This window comes from Gopherus evgoodei, chromosome 13, assembly GCF_007399415.2.
Source record: "Gopherus evgoodei ecotype Sinaloan lineage chromosome 13, rGopEvg1_v1.p, whole genome shotgun sequence".
Lineage (NCBI taxonomy): Eukaryota > Metazoa > Chordata > Testudines > Testudinidae > Gopherus > Gopherus evgoodei.
This window is the reverse complement of record NC_044334.1, coordinates 33,996,878-34,003,539: the sequence shown is the minus strand read 5'-3', so window position 1 is coordinate 34,003,539 and position 6,662 is coordinate 33,996,878. Positions and strand designations below refer to the sequence as shown.

The 6,662-nt window shown below is 53.2% G+C and overlaps 1 non-coding gene across 1 annotated transcript; it reads left to right on the top strand.

Annotated features, from left to right (window-relative positions):
- The first annotated feature begins 1,771 nt into the window (after positions 1–1,771).
- Positions 1,772–1,843, top strand: TRNAQ-CUG. The gene has a single exon. It is a non-coding gene; the product is annotated as a tRNA-Gln (tRNA).
- The last annotated feature ends 4,819 nt before the right edge of the window (positions 1,844–6,662 follow it).

Genomic DNA, 6,662 nt, shown 5'->3' with positions numbered 1-6,662 from the left:
GCTGACTGGGCTTCCTTCGCACTCTAGAGAGAGGAGCAGAATCAGGGCTATGGCTGATCCATGGGGCACCAGGTGAGCATCAGAGGTTTCAGGTGCTGAGAGTTTGCCTGACACCTCAGGGACACAGTGTGAGGTGGTGTCCCAGGGATCTCTATGTAAGGAACAGAACAGGATTTTCTTGGGGTGGGGAGAGAATTGAGAGAATCTCAGGGGGTTATACAGAGGTGTTGCCCGGGTGAGAGACTGGCTAAAACACAGGCCATGCTGTGAGAAGGATTCAAACCTGCACAGGAGAAACCCTATTAGACTTCAACTCCCACATCTTAACCACTCAGCCATCACAGCTGTGAGTGAAAAGCTGCCCCAATGCCAGAGAAACTGGTAAAGAATCACAATGACCAGGTGTGAAGTCATCTGAACTACAGAATTCCCACCGCAAACCCGGCTCCCAAAGCACGGGGGGGATTTGGGGTTTGTTCTCTTTGCCTAGCCATGTGCAGTCGCACAGAGAGCGCGTTTAAAAGTCTCCCCTCCCACAGAGCGGGAATGGGAAATGATTCTCAACTTGAAACCTGATGTAGAGTGACCAGACGGCCCGATTTTATCGGGACTGTCTTGTTATTTTCTTGTTTGTCCCACGTCCCGACCAATGTTTGGTTGGGACCTTCTCCAGCACACAGGCATAGTCTGGAGGGATACCTGCCCCCCCCAGCTCCGCCCCATCACTCCCCCATTGGATCCCTCCCCAAATCCCAGCCCTGGCCCTGCCCCCAGCCCCACTCCCTCACTGCCCCATTGGCTTCCTCCCCAAATCCTCGCCCTGGCCCTGGCTCTTCCCCAAGCACGCGGCATGCTTCCTCCCTTCCAGGTTTGCACACGGGCCATGGCCATGGCCGGGAACGCAGCGCGGAAGCTGCTCCAGCCCTGCAGCCTGCGGGGCAGCGCAGGGGGCTGGGGGCAGCGTGGAGCAGGCAGGGCCCAGGTGGGCGGGGGGCGGAGACACACGTGGGGCAGACACACTCCTGCCGGATCATGGCTCGGCTGCAGAGCTCGGAGCCCAGGCTGGGCCCAGGAGTGAGGGGATGGGGGAGCTGGGGGTGTAGCGGGGGTTGGAGCCGAGAGTTGGTTGGAGATGGGGCTGTGCCACTGCCGCTTGGCAGCGGGGGAGCCTTCCGGCTTATTTTTTTGCTCCGCCCCCCACATCCCGATATTTCATCTTTGACATCTGGTCACCCTAGCCTGATATGAAGGAGGATGTCTGGACCAAGGGGCCAGGGACTGGCCTTTGCTAGAGAAACCACTGTCAAGTTTTAGCCAATTAGGACAAGTCAGCAAATAAGAACAACCTCAGGTATCAGTAACTGCTACAGGTTGCAAATTCCTACATGCAGCAGTTTCTGGCACTACACCTGCGCAGCTCTGCTCCCCGGCTCTTCTCGGGCTCCTGCTCTCTCCTTAGCTCTGCCCCACTCTCGCCCAGGCAGTTCCAGCTCACATGGAGGATGGGACCCCCTGGCCTGGTGACTCCCTCATTACACTGCCTGGCCTGTCAGTGCAGCTAACTTTGAGCTTTGGCCTCTCCCCATTGTCCCTGGGGACTGTCAGTCTCAGGGTCCTGATTTCCCATTGATCCTTCTCCCTTCTATTGGTGCTGGGAACTAGCCAACCAACCCCCCCCCACACACACTAGGTTTTAGTAAAGGGCCAAGAGCCCCCTTACACAAGCCAGCCCCATGAGGGTCACTGATGTGCAGAGAAGGCAGCACAAGCTGGTCCCATGGTGCAATGGGCAGCACTCAGGACTCTGAATCCTGTAATCTGAGTTCAAATCTCAGTGGGATCTTGTGTTGGCTTGTGGTCATAGGCGGCAGGTTATATACATTTGTGGTGCTCGGGCTCCAGGAATATTCAGGGCTGGGGGCCCTGCTCCAGCAATATTTGGAGCTGGGTCTCTTCCCCTGGCCCTGCAGTGCTGTGTCCCTGCCTGACAAAAAGCAGCGTGTGCCTGTCCCCTGTCTGCTCCTGCTGCTGGAGTAGAGCAATTCTGGGCAGAACTGCTGTCTGCTTCCACCGGGGTCCTAGTGCCCACCCACCACTAAGGGCAAGACAGGCTGCCCTGAACCTCCCAGCCCCAGCCCTCATCTCCCTGCACCCCAATCCTCAGCCTGATCCCCCTCCTGCATCATGAATCCCTCATCCTCAGGCACTCAGCCCTGCACTCCCTCCCAGAGCCTGCAACTCTCACCCCTTCCTACAACCCCGGAGCCTGCACCCAGCACCCAAACTCCATCCCAAAGCCTGCACCCTGTACCCCTCCTGCACCCTAATCCACAGCCCAAGATCTGCCCCCCAGACCTCCCCCCCAAACCCCTTCCCAGAGCCTTAGGTAAGTGCGGTGGAGTTTGGGGTGCAGAGTTTGGGGGCGGGCTCTGGGCACCACCAAAATTTCTACAAACTTGCCACCCATGCTTGTGGTAAAGCCCCAGAGCTCAACTTTCCTGTCTCCAGCTGTGTAAGAGTGAATCTTTCCCCTCCTGCTGGGTGACTCACACCTCCTAGAGCCAGGTCTTTGGCTGGGATGGTCACAATGGGTTAGGGCTCTAGAACTTGCTACCCTGATAGTTGGGATTCTTGCTGCTGCACCTGATGTTCACAAGCTTGGCCCTTGTGCTTCCTACCACACTTTTCCTCTGGCCCACATGGCGCTTGAAGAAAGGAGTGCCAGGGCTGGGATTAATAGTCAGGGCTTGGCAGGAGGGAGGAAGAGTCCCAGGCTGGAGCCCCACACACCTTCCCTCCTCCGGGCACCTAGAGCAGAGGCAGCCCAGCTCTGTCCGCTGGATACCTCGGCAGAGTAGGTGAGTTCATGTAAATACAGTCTGGTCCCAAAGCCTCCTCCCAACCCTGGTCATCAGTAGCTGTCAGGGGAGAGCTCATTCACACCTCGCTTACAAATCATCATTTGAAATTCTAAGGTTGGCCAACACTGCCCAAGCCAATGCACCGACATTGTCAGCAAACACAACAGCTGGGTGAGGAAACCCGGCTTTGTCCAGACTTTCCAAACCTATTTTACTTTCTCAGGTACAAGTAGTTTTCATACGTTGTATCTGCTTTTAAAGTGTGTGTTAACGTTTCAATTTCCATTCAAATTTGCAACCAATGACAACATTGGCAGCGCTGCATGTAACTACCTGACCACTGAGGGAGGGGTGTTGGGGAAATTCGGGGAAGGGGGTGCACAGCCCCCTGACTGGGGGGCGTATAGGGAATGCCCAGTTTCACTGAATTGAGTCTCCTACTGCAGCACCTCAGTAGGTTACATCAGAGAGGAGCTGCAGTGTCTAGGCAGTGGGATGCCTGTGCCTTTAAGAGCCCAGCCCTGGGAAGCCCATGCTGAGAGGTGCTGCCTGTGAGAGGGGAAATAAAAAAGCCCTCTGCTCCCCCCACCCATGTTTGCAAACACTGGAGTCTCAGCCCACCGGGATAACTGTTACCCCTCTGCCCCTGCCTGTGCCAGGATTTAACCCTCTGGCAGCGCCTCCCTCTGGGCTTAACTCCGGCTCCTCCGCCCCCCCCCTGACTTTGCCCTTCAGTCCCTCTCCTAACTCTGCCTCCAGCTGCTTGACCCCCTTGACAAGTCAATTTCCACCCCCTGCTCAGACCCTGGCCACCCCCTCCTCTGATTTGCCCCCCTTTGCCCCTCTTTAATCCCTGTAAAAAGTAGGGGGTGCTGGTCCCATTCTCTGGAGGGAGGGCTGGGCACCTGGCCCCTGCCTGCCCAGTGCTCAAAGTGCCCCATGATCTTGTGGATGTTTGCCGAGTGCTGCAGGGTCACCCGAAGGGGGAGAGAGACGCGGTTAGGAGGTGATGCAGCCAAGGGTGCCTCACCCAACACTGAGATGCAGCCACCTCTGGGGTGAGTTACACAAGTCAGCAAATGAATTTGGAACAAGAAACGCACTGAAAGGACCGAGGCAGCTGCAGGAGGTGGAGAAAACCAGAAAAAGCAGTATCCCTGGATCCCAGCCCTGCCCCTCCCCCACTCTACCCCCTAACCTCCACTCCCCTCCCACATGTGAGGGGAGAACCCAGGAGTCCTGGTCCCCAGCCTTGCCCACTCCCATATTTTGATATGGCTCCATCCAACAGCTGCCCCCACAATTGCAGAGCAGTGCCCTGAGGCGCACCGGGGCCTGCCTGTTTGCACAGGACAGGCAATGCCAGTGCCCCAGGATGGGGAGAGACGATGCTAAGGGAGAAGCAGGCAGCAGACAGCTCCCATGACAGAGAAAGAAATGCTAGGAGGTGTTGTGCTGCAGGGAGTGAATGGGGTTGGCAGGGAATGGGAGGATCTTCCCTCACAGCAGGTGCGTCTGTCTCCCTCCCAATTCCTCCCCAGCCCTACCCCAGCCCAGGCTAATCCCAGCCCAGCTACCAGGGTTAAATTTGGCCTGGATTCCCCAACTGCTGGGGGTGGGGCTTGGGGCTGGGAAGCCTGAGCCTCTACTCCCCCTTCCCCAGACACAGTTGCATGGGCACAGACCAAAGGAGCCTGCAGCACTGCTGCCTAGAGGAAACTGAGTCACCAGCCAGTGACAGACACATCATGGCTCTCCTCATCCTCATCCTCCTTTCCATATACAACGTGGCCAGGGGAGGGGGGGTAAACTCAGGGCAGTTGCATAGTTAACCTGTGGAACTTCTTGCAAGAGGATGTTGTGAAGGCCAAGACTATAACAGGGTTCAGAAAAGAACTAGATAAGTTTATGGTGGATAGATCCATCAAGGGCTATTAGCCAGGGTGGGCAGGGATGGTGCCTGTAGCCTCTGTTTGCCAGAAGCTGGGAATGGGCAATAGGGGATGGATCACTTGATGATTCCCAGCTCTGTTCATTCCCTCTGGGGCACCTGGCACTGGCCACTGTCAGAAGACAGGAGGATACTGGGCTAGATGGACTTTGCATCTGAACCAGTCTGGCCGTTCTTATGTCTCCCTTGGAGCAGCAGTGACACCCAGTGGCCAATCAGGGTAACACACAGAGTATGTATCCCTTGGAGCAGCTGTGACACCTCGTGGTCATTCAGGGTAATGCACAGAAGGTGTTTCCCTTGATACAGCAGTGACACCCACTGGTCAGGTGGCGTAATGCACAGCATGTGTCTGCCCTCTACGAGCAGTGACACCCACGGACCAGTCACGGTAAGGCACAGAGTGTGTTTCCCATCAATCTGGGTAAGGCACAGAGCATGTTTCCCATGGAGCAGCAGTGACACCCAGTGACCAGCAGGGGTGACCATCAGACTCTTTTCCTTTAGTGGGGGACTGAGATGGGCTAGACAAAAAAAATTGGGGGGCTGTGCCCCCCATCACCTGGCCCCACCCTTCACGGTGGCCATGACTCTCCGCCTTCTCAGTTAAAGGCCAGGCTCATCTCCTCTCCCCCGGGCTAGGTTTTAAAGCAATACAAACTTTATTAAAATAAATTAGTAAACAGGGTTTACTTTAAATATTCTAAATCTGTCCAAATTTTAGTACTGAATCCAAAGTTCTCTTAAAGATCCCATCAGTAACCAAAACCTAAATGAAAAATTGAAACCAAAAACAAGGCTTAATTTAAAACCCAAACATTAAGAAAAACTTTGTTTGTAAAAATAAAAACTAACAAATGCTGTAAATTAATAATTTCAACATTTTATCAAAAAAGTGTGCTACAGCAGAATGATAAAATAACATCAAATAAATAAGCATGTTTCATAAACAGATAGCTAAGGGTTAATGTTCTTTTACCTGGAAAGGAGTAACCTGAAACACCTGACCAGAGGACCAATCAGGAAACAAGACTTTTTCAAATCTGGGTGGAGGGAAGTTTGTGTGTGAGTCCTTTGTTCTTGGTCTTCTGCCTGTACTCTCTCAGCTATGAGAGGATTTTTCTGCCTCTTGCTTTTCTAATCTTCTGTTTCCCAATTGTAAGTACAAAAGATAAGATAGTGATTTATATGGTTTTTATTTTGTATTTACATGTGTGTACTTGCTGGAGTGTTTTGAAGTGTGTTCTTTTTGAATAAGGCTGTTTATTCATATTTCTTTTAAGCAATTGACCCTGTATTTGTCACCTTAATACAGAGAGACCATTTTTATGTATTTTTTCTTTCTTTTTATATAAAGCTTTCTTTTTAAAGACCTGTTGGAGTTTTTCTTTAGTGGGGGACTCCAGGGAATTGAGTCTGTGCTCACCAGGGAATTGGTGGGAGGAAGGAGTCAGGGGGAAATCTATGTGTGTTAGATTTACTAGCCTGACTTTGCATTCCCTCTGGAAGAAGGCGGGGTGGGGGAGAGATTGGCTCTCGGTACTTGTGTCTCCAGGACTGGAAATAGGGAGGGTGGAATCCCTCTGTTTAGATTCACGGAGCTTGCTTCTGTGTATCTCTCCAGGAACCCAGGGAGGGAATACCTGGAAGGGAGAAGGGAAGGGAAATGGTTTATTCCCCTTTGTTGTGAGACTCAAGGAATTTGGGTCTTGGGGTCCCCAGGGAAGGTTTTTGGGGGGACCAGAGTGCCCCAAAACACTCTAATTTTTTGGGTGGTGGCAGCTTTACCAGGTCCAAGCTGGTAACTAAGCTTGGAGGTTTTCATGCTAACACCCATATTTTGGACGCTA